Genomic DNA, 14294 nt, shown 5'->3' with positions numbered 1-14294 from the left:
CCTTGTCTGTAAAACGGGGTTAATCCTGCACTGGCCTTGCTGTGTTGTGGTGAGGACATGAGATGCGGGATGCTAACGTATTAACACCACTAAGGGCCAGCGTTTTAAATGGAGACTTCAATGGCAATCTTTTTACTTTCCCCCCGTTTCACAGAAGGGGAACCTGTAGGATAGAGAGGGGAGACAGTCCCCAGGTATCACGCAGCTAGTCAGTTTGTGGAGTTGGGCTTTGAATCCAGAATATCTCTCACCTGAAACCCTGCTCTAAACAATAAGCTATGTTACATCTAACTTCCCCCCGGCACACAGGAAGCGCTTCAGGAAGACCCCCTCCGATGATTATTGTTTATAAGGAAACATTCAGTGGGACGTATCTTTAGATGAGTTGTTTAACATTCCTTAAAATGTTCCAAAGGATGACAAAATAGCGATATGAGCTAGCCAATGCAAAGGCAGAGAAGTGTTAAAAAGTAGTTTTAGTTTATCACATAACTTGTAATCATTTATAAATTATTTCAGACACACTGAGAAGAGCCCTGCCTGCTTGTCCTGGGGTATGTCGCCTTCTTACAGCCTCCCGGTCACCATTTCTACCTTCCTGCTGGGCCCCAGTTAAACAGGCCCAGAGCAATAGGCCCCTCTGTCCGGCTGCTCTCTCCCAGGGCTGGTCACTGGGCCACCCCCTCACCCCCCGGACATGTGTCATGACCCTCCTTGTTTTGTTTGTTCCCCTCACTGCGTTTCTGTTCGGTGCACACGTACACAAACCTTCGTTGGAGGTGTTAGTAGCCAGTCTCTGATAAGTGAGTTTATTATACGGAATTGTTAACTACTTCCCAGGCATTAACCCAGGGGTCCCCAAACTACGCCTGGCCGGCGGGCCACATGCAGCCCCCTGAGGCCATTTATCCGCCCCCCCCCCCCACCGCACTTCTGGAAGGGGCACCTCTTTCATTGGTGGTCAGTGAGAGGAGCATAGTTCCCATTGAAATACTGGTCAGTTTGTCGATTTAAATTTACTTGTTCTTTATTTTAAATATTGTATTTGTTCCCATTTTGTTTTTTTACTTTAAAATAAGATATGTGCAGTGTGCATAGGGATTTGTTCATAGTATTTTTTATAGTCTGGCCCTCCAACGGTCTGAGGGACAGTGAACTGGCCCCCTGTGTAAAAAGTTTGGGGACTCCTGCATTAACCCATTTATTCTCCACAACAAGGTAGATACTGTTACTAATTCTAACCTTAATATAGACCTTCAAACTCTGTTTAAGTTTTTTTTTTTAAACTAGCTAGAGTCATAGGTTTTATTTTAGCTTGTGCAGGTGGGAGAAAAAGAAAATGTCATTAACCTTTTCCTGGCTTATAGAAAATTTACAGGCTGGGCCAGGCTGCTGTAGTACCTGTGGCTGGATTAGGGGGTCTCTGTCCCAAGGGAGGACTTTCACCACTACCCAGGACTGGTGATGGCTGTAAAGGCCACAAGATGAAACAGAAGAGTCTTAAGATGCACATCGCCTGGATCCTTGAGTCACCCCATGGAGGAGAGGAAAGTTGCCTGATTTGTATTCATCTTTACATGAGCAAGAAATAAATGTTTGTTGCATTAAGCCACTAAAAGCTGTCTTTGTTACTGAAGCCTAGCCTAGTTGAACCTGACAAATATATACAGGTAGAAAGTGTAGGAAGGAGAATTGATTAGAAACCTCAGGAAATGACCAGCATAATTAGATCTCGAGTGAAGCACATTCCCCTCCATAATGTGGGTGGGCCTCCTTAATTAGTTGAAGGCCGTAAGAGAAGAGTCGGAGGTCTCCAAAGGAAGAAAGAACTCTGTTTCCAGATTGCCTTTGGATCCAAGCCAGCAATGTCACCTCTTCCCTGGGGCTCCAGTGTGCTGACCAACCTGGCAGATTCGGGACTTCCCAGCCCCCACCTGGTGTGAACCATATCCTTAAAATACAGCTCTCTTCCTATGAGTAGAGAGAGAGAGAGAGAGAGAGAGAGAGAGAAAATTTACAAATATTTATACCTTCCAGAAAACAGAGATCTTACCAGGGCAATACAATATTAAGAAAGAAGACCAAGAAGAATTATCGACTTTAAGACATAAAAACTTACTTTCACAGTCTGGCTGTTTAAGAAGACACCTTTGTTAGAAAAACCGTTTGCAAGGACGGCTTTATGACATAGACACGCCATTGCTTTCCTACAGTTAGGGGTGGGGAGGATCTTGTGGGGGTTTCTTCTCACCAGCTGGTGGGGGGCACCTGTTTCCTGGGTCATGGCTATTTTTTCATGAGTTAGCACTAAGAGAAATGAAGGCTGGCCCGAGACTCTCAGAACCTATAATGAGGAGAGGAAAAGGGGGGAACAGGATCACTACCAAAGGGACCCAAAGGGACGTGGGCCCCGTGCTGGAGTCTCTCCCTTTGCCCCCCCAGACCCCCCTCCAGCCCTCCCTTCTTCTCCCTGCTCTGCGCCCTGGGATGTCGGTCCCTTCTTCTCCCTGCTCTGCGCCCTGGGGTGTCGGTCCCTTCTTCTCCCTGCTCTGCGCCCTGGGGTGTCGGGTTGCCAGAGGAGAGGCAGGAGGCCCAGCTAAATTGGAATGTCAGCAAACACATACTTTGTTAGTGTGTGTCTCAAGTGACGTTTGGGACATATTTATACTACAACAGCATTGGCTGTTTATGTTAGCTTTAGATTCATCTGGGCTCCAGTATTTTATCTCCTAAGTCTGGCGGTCCTGCCTGGGAGGCTGTCCTGTCTTTGCTGCATGAACAGGCTCCTGTCCTCCGGCTTCCTGCTGGGTTTGACCAATGGGAGGGTCAATGGGAGGAGAGAGGGGGCAGGAAGAGCAGAAAGGTAAGGTATTATTCTCTCACGGCTCGGCTCGCTGCCTCCTCGTCCCTTGCTAACCTGGGGATATCACTCTATCCCTGTGTGTTTTCCTTAAACTCAGCCCACACCTTTATAGGTGAGCCCCTTCATGAAACTCCCATCAAATTGTCTAGTTGGAGGGCGCCATCTGCCTCCCTCTGAGCCCTAACCAATAAACGCATGTAATGTTTCACATCTAAAGAAGATACTGCTATTATCTCTATTTTGCAGAGGAAACCAATGAGGGTCAGAGAAAGGCTAGGCCACTTGCCTAAGGTTTCAATAATGTAAACGGTGAAAACCAGGTAATAAACCTACATCTGTCCATCCCGACACTACTCAGTTTGCAGCTACGCTATGCTGTGCTTGCTTTATTTATTTATTTATTTATTTTTTGCATTTTTCTGAAGCTGGAAACAGGGAGAGACAGTCAGATAGACTCCCGCATGCGCCCGACCGGGATCCACCCGGCACGCCCACCAGGGGCGATGCTCTGCCCATCCTGGGCGTCGCCATGTTGCGACCAGAGCCACTCTAGCACCTGAGGCAGAGGCCACAGAGCCATCCCCAGCGCCCGGGCCATCTTTGCTCCAATGGAGCCTTGGCTGCAGGAGGGGAAGAGAGAGACAGAGAGGAAGGCGCGGAGGGGTGGAGAAGCAAATGGGCGCTTCTCCTGTGTGCCCTGGCTGAGAATCGAACCCGGGTCCTCCGTACGCTAGGCCGACGCTCTACCGCTGAGCCAACCGGCCAGTGCTATGCTGTGCTTTATTAACAAGCCCGGGGAGACGCGAGAGGAGAGCTGCAGGGTGGGTTGCGTGAGCTTCAGTGTCCGCGCCTCTACACCAGCCTGCAGAGGCAGAGATGCTGTGAGGCAGGCTGTGCCACTGGCCCCGAGTCTCACTCCTCGCTGTGTCCCCACCTCCCTGCCCTCTTGACTCGGGTTTGGCCACGTGACTTGCTTTGGTCCATAGAATGAGTCAGAAGCGATGGATGCCATTGCTACACCTCAGTGGTTCCAGCAGAACTTGTAAGATCCAAGAAGGACAGATGCGTGGAGCAAGCTGAAGTGTGGTGAGGAGTGCGAGCCAGGGCCAGATGGCCAGTGAGGGGTCTGGCTAGTCGGATTGGGCCAGAGGGGGTCACGTTGTCTGGGGTATAACAATTACTGACTGGCTAGTGCCGTTCAATATTCAGAAATATGTTTCTAAGAAATCAACACACCGGTCGTGGGAAGCTGTCGTGCCTTTGTGTAGTCTAATTTTTATAGAGTTTTCATTGTTCTGGTTTGTAAGAGTGGGAGCAACAGTGAATGAAAGAAAGTCCTGGCCTGACCTGTGGTGGTGCAGTGGATAAAGCATCGACCTGGAAATGCTGAGGTCGCCGGTTCGAAACCCTGGGCTTGCCTGGTCAAGGTACATATGGGAGTTGATGCTTCCAGCTCCTCCCCCCTTCTCTCTCTCTGTCCTCTGTCTCTCTCCTCTCTAAAAATGAATAAATAAAATAAAATAAAAAATAAAAAGAAAGTCCTATTGTCAGAACTTAAATTAAAAAAAAAAGTTAAGTAATGAAATTTCATGGATTTATCACTTTGCTGGGTGGGCTTTGAGAACATTGTCTTAACCGTCAATAGGAAAGATATAAAACATTTCTAGATCTAAGGGCTTAGTGTCCCCTTTGAAGACAGTGGCAGCTCTTTTGGAGGATTGTGAGTCAACAGCTCTTTCTAGAGAAGCTGTAATTCCATCTCCACAAGAGATAAGGGAGAGGCTGCCCCCCACAGGCTCTCTGTGTGCCCCCCTCACCCACAATGTGGGGTGGTGGCGATGCCGTACGCATCTCTTTATTCCTAGCATGTGATGCAGTTCCTGGCATGTAGCTAGTGGTTGTAGAACTGTGGAATTGAGGTGAATTTTAGCCTTTCGCGTTTGAGAGACTGAAATACAGACAGACAACTTGGGGCCAGCTAAGCCCCAAGCTGCAGCAACCCGTCCAGAGAGCCGAACAACTCCTAGAGCAGTGAGCCCCAAGTGGCCAAGACGTGATCGATGGTAACAGTTTTCCTAATTCTGCCCCCTACTTTCAACTTGAGACCAACTGGAGAGAGCCAAATATGCCGCCCTAACCAATCACATAGGAAACCCCACTTCTGGGAGCCCCCCTCCGGCTTCCCCAGGCCCACGGCCTCCAATCAGAGCACACTGGGAGCCTTTTCTTCTCATACTAGAAAACCTCCCCACCCCTCCGCCTGCCATTGAGTCTCTGCCACAACCTAAGAGGTGGTGGCTGACCCCCTTGCTGTACATCAGTGGTCCCCAACCCCTGGGCCGCGGACCAGTACTGGGCCATTTGGTACTGGTCCGCAGAGAAAGAATAAATAACTTACATTATTTCTGTTTTATTTATATTTGTTTGAACGATGTTTTATATTATTTTATTTTTTTCAATGTTTTATTTTTAAAAAATGAGCAGATTCCCTCTGTTACATCTATCTAACAAGTGACTCACTCTTGACACTTGTCTCGGTCACGTGATACATTTATCCGTCCCACCCTAAAGACTGGTCTGTGAAAATATTTTCTGACATTAAACCGGTCTGTGGCCCAAAAAAGGTTGGGGACCACTGCTGCACATCACGCCTTTGCTTGTTCTCATTTGGGTGGTCTTCATTTATTTCCACACTTGCAGTGTAACTGCTTTGTTTAATGAATTGAAATAGGAAGAGTTAAACTATTTTAACTAAATGTAACATTTATCGCAGGCCCAGTATTTGCCAGGTGCCTGGCTGTTTGCTGTTTCCTATGAAAGAAAGAAAGAAAGAAAGAAAGAAAGAAAGAAAGAAAGAAAGAAAGAAAGAAAGAAAGAAAGAAAGAAAGAGCGAGCAGGGAGGGAGGGTAGGAGGGAGGGAGGAAGGAAAGAAAGAAAATGGCTATTGTAATACTTTTTACTGAATGATTTCTAAAGTTTGAAATTTAAAAAATTATGATTAAAAATGTGAAAATATTAATCATTTTTATTACAATAACCATTTTGTATTTTGTTCCTTTGTTAAAAATCCAGACTGATCTACAATTTATTAAAATACTTTATATTAAGATCTACTTTAATAAGAGTACATGAATGAAAACAAACCCCAAGTCACTGGAAATCCTACTGGTTTTTTTTTTTTTTTGAATTTACTGAGAGGAGGGGAGGCAGAGACAGACTCCAGCATACACCTCGACCCAGGATCCACCCCCCACCCCCCCGCATCTGGAGCTGATGTTCTGCCCTTCTGGGGTGATGCTCGTTGCTCAGCAACTGTGCTTTTAGTGCCTGAGGTGGAGGCCATGGAGCCATCCTCAGCACTCAGGCCAACTTTGCTCCAATGGAGCCTTGGCTGCGGGAGGGGAAGAGAGAGACAGAGAGGAAGGAGAGGGGGGAGGGGTGGAGAAGCAGATGGGCACTTCTCCTGTGTGCCCTGATTGGAAATCGAACCCGGGACTTCCACACACCTGGCCCACGTTCTACCACTGAGCCAACTGGCCAGGGCCCATCTTACTGGCTTTTGAATCCAAAGCAGAGGTTGCAATGCTGAATCTGGGAAAGAAACTATGTTTTGGACACGATCATGGTCACCATTCCTTAGAAGTCTTACTGTAAACTTTTCTGTGAATGGCAGATGGTGGATATTTTTGGCTTTGTGGGCCAGGCAGTCTTTGTTGGAATGAATCAACCCTGCTGTGACACTGCAGAAGCAACTACGGATAATAGGTAATGAAGGTGTATTGTTTTTTTTTCCCAATAAAACTATATATGGAGCCTGAAGTTGGCATTTTATATACTTGCACATCCCATGCAATAATCTTTTAATTTTTTTTCCCAACCATTTAAAAACCATAAAAGAACATTCTTAGCTCACAGGCCACATAACAGGCGACAGGCAGCTTTGGCTGTACGTCATTGTTTGCCTTATAACATAAAAACACATTGAATTTCTTTTAACTTAACAGCTGGGAATAGAGAAGATACTGAGATTAATCACTACTTTCCCTATGTATGTATATCTTTATATATGGCATACGGTCTGAGGTATATGTCTTTCTATCTTGGTAGGGATTGATTTATACACACAGACCCATACTACATGTCATAGAAAATTAAAGAAATACTTCCACATACATATGTTTTATATAATATCATGTATAATTAAAAATGACGTTGTAATGTCTTCTCTACCCTTTGGTTTCCTTTAGCATTATGTTCTCTGTTTCTGGCTGAGACTCTGGATGAAGAGGAAAGAGAGTGACCGGCCCAGTGCATGCTGATGTCCTTTAAGGTCTGAGGGAATTACCAACATTAGGTTTCCTTTTCTGGCTTTATTTCCTTCTACAGGGTAAGGACAAGTAAAAGCAATTGGAGCACTGCTGCTAAGAGCCTTCAGATTTCAGTCAGAGGACCTTTGGCTGGAATTGGGCCGCAGTAAAACCCACGGGGCCCTGCTGGCAAGTCTGGCATATTCGCCCCTCTCTGCTCACCCCTGTCTCTGACAGACATCATCAATCTATCACCGCTGTCTCCCCCTGCTCTGCCTGGGTGTGGCCCCACATCCCTGCTGGACCCAGTGTGGCAGGCAGCGCCTACCAATCCAATGCAGACACGCTCACTGGCGCTGGTTTGCTATGTCCCGTGTATTTTTCTTCATCTTGATCTAACAAAAGCTCACGTGTTAAAATTGATCCCGAGAAGAAGGATGGAAGGGCTTGGGAAGGGTCCTTTCAGATTTGGTCTTTTTTTTTTTAGGCCATGAAATCTAGTGATTTTTTTCCTTCTTTGATTCTTGGAAGTGATTTTATTTTTTTTAATTAACACAGCTGAGACACAACCTGAAATGAAGTAGAATAGGGATATTAAAAATTCTGCATTCAGGTTCAGCAGCTCATGTACCAAGTGGGAGAAGCATCTTCCACAAAACGGGCCTGGGGTTTTATTTTTTATTTTATTTTTTATTATTTTTTTTCTGAAGCTGGAAACAGGGAGAGACAGTCAGACAGACTCCCGCATGCGCCCGACCGGGATCCACCTGGCACGCCCACTAGGGGCGATGCTCTGCCCACCAGGGGGCGATGCTCTGCCCATCCTGGGCGTCGCCATGTTGCGACCAGAGCCACTCTAGCGCCTGAGGCAGAGGCCACAGAGCCATCCCCAGCGCCCGGGCCATCTTTGCTCCAATGGAGCCTTGGCTGCATGAGGGGAGGAGAGAGACAGAGAGGAAGGAGAGGGGGAGGGGTGGAGAAGCAAATGGGCGCTTCTCCTGTGTACCCTGGCCGGGAATCGAACCCGGGTCCTCCGCACGCTAAGCCGACACTCTACCGCTGAGCCAACCAGCCAGGGCCCGGGCCTGGGGTTTTAATTGACATTCTCAGAACGCATTGCTGGGGTCCCAGGTCTGCAATATCATAGGGAGGAACAGTTACAAAGTATTCTGTCCCAATTAGACCACATCTGGATCATGGTCTTTGGTCTGGGAATTCGTTTATTTTATTTTATTTTTTTGAGAGAGAACCTTTATTAAAGCTGGGGATGGTGAAACAAGGAAGGGCCTAGAACAGAAGAAGCCACAGGAGAGAGACAGGGCGGGGCTGCTTGGCTCGCTGGGAAGTCAGAGGAAAGGGGGCCTCGGGGACAGGCTCAGGGAGGCAGCCCTGGGCGGGAGGAGCTGGCGCTGCCCACCGCTCCCCTGGTGGCAGTCTTGTGGGGACCCCTACAGGAGATGCACGTCTGAGAGGGACAAAGGCCTGGGTGTGCTCCTGGGAGGAGGAGCATACCGGGAATTCAATTTTAAGAAAAACATTAAACAACTAGAGAGTATCAAGGGGCACAGTGGAGGACAGAGGGTCTGGACAGCCTGTCTCGTGGGGCAGAGCTGAGGAGGCTTGGACAGGAAAGGCAGATGGGTGCACCGTGGCCGTCTGCACGCGGTTACGGTTTTATCACCCGGAAGAAGACACGGGCTGATTCGGTCTTGCTCTTACAAGTCTTCGTTTCTTTCTTTTCAATAATTGGGTAAAATAACACTATAGCATAAAATTTACTATCTTAATCATTTCTAAGAGAGCAGTTCAGTGGCGTTTAATATATTCACATTATTGTGCAAGCAATCTCCAGAGCCGCCCACTATTCAAAAGTCTGTACCCAGTGAATAATTCCCTGTATCTCCCCCGTCCCCAGTCCCTGGCAACACCACCGTCCATTCTGTTCGGTTGAGCTTGACTGGGTCCCTCATATAAGTGAGGCCACACAGGCCTGGTTCTTTTGTGACTGATCTGTTTCACTTAGCATGATGTTTTAAAGATTCTTCCATATTATAGCATGTATCAGAATTTCCTTCCTTTTTTAAAAAAAATTTTATTTATTTATTTATTTTTTACAGAGACAGTGAGTCAGAGAGAGGGATAGACAGGGACAGACAGACAGGAACAGAGAGAGATGAGAAGCATCAATCATTAGTTTTTCGTTGCACATTGCAACACCTTAGTTGTTCATTGATTGCTTTCTCATATGTGCCTTGACCATGGGCCTTCAGCAGACCAAGTAACCCCTTGCTGGGGCCAGTGACCTTGGGTTCAAGCTGGTGAGCTTTTGCTCAAACCAGATGAGCCCGTGCTCAAGCTGGGGACCTCGGGGTCTTGAACCTGGGTCTTCCACATTCCAGTCTGATGCTCTATCCACTGCGCCACCACCTGGTCTTGCAGAATTTCCTTCCTTTTAAGGCTGAATAATAATATCCCATCGTATGTGTATAGCATATTTTCTTTATTTGTTCATCTTTTTATGGACATTTGGGGACACTGGGATTGAGTGGTTTAAATTTTATTCTTTTTTTTTTTTTGCATTTTTTTCTGAAGCCGGAAACAGGGAGAGACAGTCAGACAGACTCCCGCATGCGCCCGACCGGGATCCACCTGGCACGCCCACCAGGGGCAACGCTCTGCCCACCAGGGGGCGATGCTCTGCCCCTCCGGGGCGTCGCTCTGTCCAACCAGAGCCACTCTAGAGCCTGGAGCAGAGGCCAAGGAGCCATCCCCAGCGCCCGGGCTGTCTTTGCTCCAATGGAGCCTTGGCTGCGGGAGGGGAAGAGAGAGACAGAGAGGAAGGAGGGGGAGGGGTGGAGAAGCAAATGGGCGCTTCTCCTATGTGCCTTGGCCGGGAATCGAACCCGGGTCCCCCACACGCCAGGCCGACGCTCTACCACTGAGCCAACCGGCCAGGGCCTAAATTTTATTCTTTATGCTTTTATGTTGTTTCCAAGTTAGTGATACCCTAAAATGTGTATCACTTTAATCATCTGAAAAAGAATGTATTATAAAGAATAATGAACTCGCTATTACTAAGGCATGAGTTAGGGGCTATAAGCTTTAGTTTTACTATTTTGTGTGTGTGTTAGTGCCCTGTAGAAGGACGTTTTTCATTATACAGCAAATTGGAATAGATATATGGCCCAGAGATCCAACTTCACTTTTTCCTTTGATTTTTACGGTAGACAGAAAAGTGGTCGGAACCTAAGACCCGAGAACTTGAACTGGATTTGATCTCTTCTTACCCACCATTTACATTCGGGCAGCCTGTTTTTAGCCTTTGTTCTGTTTGCACATAGAAGGAGGGTGAATAACACCTTTAACCTTTCTAATTTATCAGGATACTGCCAAGACAAATGGAACGATGGAACATTTAGCAGGAAAAACATCCTGTGTGTCATCGTTTTTAAGAGCAGTAATTTATTCCTGTACCATACCCAGAGGCTTAGCAGTGACGTCAGGACACCAGGGCTCCGTCCCAGCCCTCTCTGGCTTTCAGAGTTCCCCGGAGCAGGTCATCCCTGACCTTTCAAGGCTGAGCGACAGGCATTTTTCCATTTATTTGCCAATGCCTCGGGTGCAGCTCAGGGGCCAGGCATTATATTATATTATATTATATTATATTATATTATATTATATTATATTATATTATATTATATTATATTATATTATATTATACTACATTCCCTTCCTGGACTCCCCACTGGCCAGGAGCCTTGTCTAATTCTGTGTTTAGTTGATCATAAAAAGCTGTTGATACCCAGCTGATGTTAAAGGAGCCCAGCTAAGTTGTCTCTCTGCTCCTGTGCGTGGTGATTTGACTTGAAATCATCCAATGACGTGAGTTCAGAGCCTTCTCCAGAGCCCTCTGCACTTTCTTGGGAATTGTGAAGACCTCTTCAGCACGGAGCAGTTAGAATAGGCAGGTGACGAGGCAGAGCAGCGAGGCTGGTGAACACTGTGACAGTGATTGCTCTGATTGGGCTGGAGATGGTGATCAGGGGTGCAAGGGTTGGACCCCACTCCTGGCTCTGCAGCCACTAACATGCTGGTTGAGTCTAGTTTCTCCAGCACGACCAAGGAGGAGGCTGGATTCTGAGATCTTTAGGGTTCCTTTGGGGGCGATCATCTGTATAGAACCTGGTTCCGAGTTAATGACCCGGGTTCCAGTCTGTCCTCTGTGGGGTCTTAAGGAAATCATTTCACATCTCTGAGCCTCCATGTTCTCATCTGTAAAACAAGATTAATATTTACATTGTAAGATTGTCAGAAGGATTACATAAGATAGAGTATATATAATACCCAGGGCTGCGTCAAGTGCTCAATAAACTCTCCAAGTACTCTTGCCTGCCTCCCTTCGCCCCCCCGCCTTTATTCAAACAGGGATAAATTAATCTCTAAATACTTGCTAACCAAAGCTTAGAGCGTCCTGTTACGTTCTACAAGGGGACTCTTAAAGATAATGCCAAATAAAACAAATCCAGACTTAGTACTGAAGGACTCCATTCAGCAGGATTACTGCAGAGGGGGAAAGGGAGTAGTACTGCAGCTGGGAGAACGCAAATGCCTAAGGAGAACGTTGGGGAAAGTGGTTTTCCGTTCCGGAGAGGGGAGAGCAGGGCCGGGAGGGACTGAGATGCAAGGGTGGTGTGACTGAACAGGAGATCAGAGACCATTATACCTCGAAGTCACTCTGTTCTCAGCGGGGGCTGTCTGCCGGCTCAGGCTGAGTGGGCCAAGTTCAGAGGCCAGAAGGAAGGAGAAAAGCTTCACCGAAGTTTGGTTAACAAACATTCTGTCCAATTGATCAGCAAGGATAAAATAGTTCGGCTCATTTACAAGGAACAGCATAGGACTTTGGAGGGTCAATGTCTAGAGCAGTGGTAGTCAACCTGGTCCCTACCGCCCACTAGTGGGCGTTCCAGCTTTCATGGTAGGCGGTCGCGGAGCAACCAAAGTATAAATAAAAAGGATAAATTTAACTATAGTAAGTTGTTTTATAAAGATTTCTTCTGCCAAAGTTAGCAAAAATCCAACATAAAGTACTTGGTAAGTAATTATTATTATATGCTTTAACTTGCTGTAACTCTGCTTTATGAATTTTATAAAGTAAAGTTACTTCCCTACTTTATAAATCACCACTACTGTGGAACCAGTGGGCGGTTAGGAAATTTTACTACTAACAGAGATACAAAAGTGGGTGGTAGGTATAAAAAGGTTGACTACCCCTGGTCTAGGTCATTCATAGTCAGGTCAGAGGCATCCTTGGGTCTTATCTAAGTCCTTTGGTCTTTTCTGTTTGTTTTATTTTTGTTTTTCGGTAGTAAGTTGTTTCCTGGGACATGAAGTGTGTGGGCACCACAGTTTTTCATTTGCATAGAGCTCAGGGAAAACTCAACATTCTCAATGGTAAAACTTTCAGCATCCAAAGGCACTCCATTGGTGACATCCTCACAGGATGCTGATGGGTCAGTCACCATCTTTCCAATGGCCCTCAGTGCAGATGCCGCTGAGCACCCACGGGTGGCGGTCTGGAGGGAGCTGTCCTGTCCTTGATGAATGAGGTCAGAGGCCTGGACAGGGACAGGCAAGGGCAGGAGACCACCCACAGCTGGTACGTCTCTAACAGCTTCCCCTAACCGAGCTCCAGCTGACCGGACACAACCCCATTTAACAACGTGTGAGTGGAGAAGGAGACAGGGAGGACTTCAGCTTTGCAGGCCCATCTCTTCCCGGCAGGCAGCAGGGGAGCGGGGAGGGCACGGCCAGCCGCAGTGTCGTGTCTGCACCCAGGCTCTTAGTTGGAGCCTCCGTCCTACAGGTGTGTGTGTGTGTCTCCTGTGTGGTGAGGGGCCTCTGGGGGCTTAAGGTATCAACTCTTTACCATTCAGGAGCATTCGTTTATGTATCTTCCCAGTAGGTAGAGCCAAGTGGAATATGCCACTTAGGGTAGGTCCAGAACGTCTCACCTTCCGTGCCCACCTTTGTGTTATTGCTGACGATGCCACGGTCAGGTCGGCTGGAAAACCAAGTCAAGGTGCGAGAACAGGAGCTGCTGAGGGGGATCCTTTCCTAAAAGGTTTGCCGTGAGTGAGGAGTTTCTTTTTTAACCTGCATAGCCATCGGGTGAGCACAGAAAGAATAAAAAAATGATTATAATCATTAAAAAATTAATACAGCCACGCAGACCCTGTTCGTTCCTTTTGCCTGCCCTGAAAAGATGGGTGTGTGAGGACACTCCCTGGGGGGTCTGCGTGGTGTGGGGGTTGTCAGGTGTGTTCTCCTATATGGTGGCGAGTCCTCTGTGGAACGTTAGCCCAGGGCCCAGGATGTCAGCTTCTGCCGCCTGCAGGAAACGATGTCAAGGACCGTGGGCTCTGTTGGGTCACAACTGTCTTCTCCCAGTTAACCCTCTGACTTGTCTCTACTTTAAATACCAGGGTGCTGGGTGCTGAGTGAGGAGGAGGGGAAGTTGGGTCCCAGGCCAGCTGAGAAATCCCTGTCACATCTCCCAACCTTACTGAGATTTGCTGTGTCTTGCACAATTGTCTCCCTTCATAACTCAATGCCTGAAAACCTTTGGAATGGGGAGCAGTGTGGCTAGGACATTGGACCTGGAGAGAGGAGTTCCAGGCACAAGACCCAGCCTCAGTACTAACTAGCGGGCCGTGTGACATCCGGCGAGACCTGTCTGGGTAAGGGACTGAAGCTGGGACAAAACCCCAGGCAGCGCGCCTGCTTCTGGCCCGGTACGCGGTGTCACCACCTTTCCCGGGGCAGTCAGAGAAGGGATGGGGTGGCAAGGTCAGGCCTAAGAATAGGGACCCTGGCTGCTCAGGCTTCCTGCCAGGGGAGCTCCGGGACCCAGTGGCGCCTGCAGCCCGGCTTTCCTGCAGGGAACCAGCCAGGCTGGCTCCTCTCGCACCTCCGCCCCCCCCCCTGGCCTCAACCCGCACAGGAAGGGCGGGCAGCCTTGGTCCCCACAAAGGGGAGGCGCCCAGGGTGAGGGGCGTGGGGGAAGGCTCTCAGGGGAGGGGATTGCCAAACCTCCCCTGCGGGCAGTGGCGAGCAGGGCTCCGCAG

Source organism: Saccopteryx bilineata, chromosome 7 (assembly GCF_036850765.1).
Source record: "Saccopteryx bilineata isolate mSacBil1 chromosome 7, mSacBil1_pri_phased_curated, whole genome shotgun sequence".
Taxonomy (NCBI): domain Eukaryota; kingdom Metazoa; phylum Chordata; class Mammalia; order Chiroptera; family Emballonuridae; genus Saccopteryx; species Saccopteryx bilineata.
Note: the sequence above shows the minus strand (reverse complement) of the source record.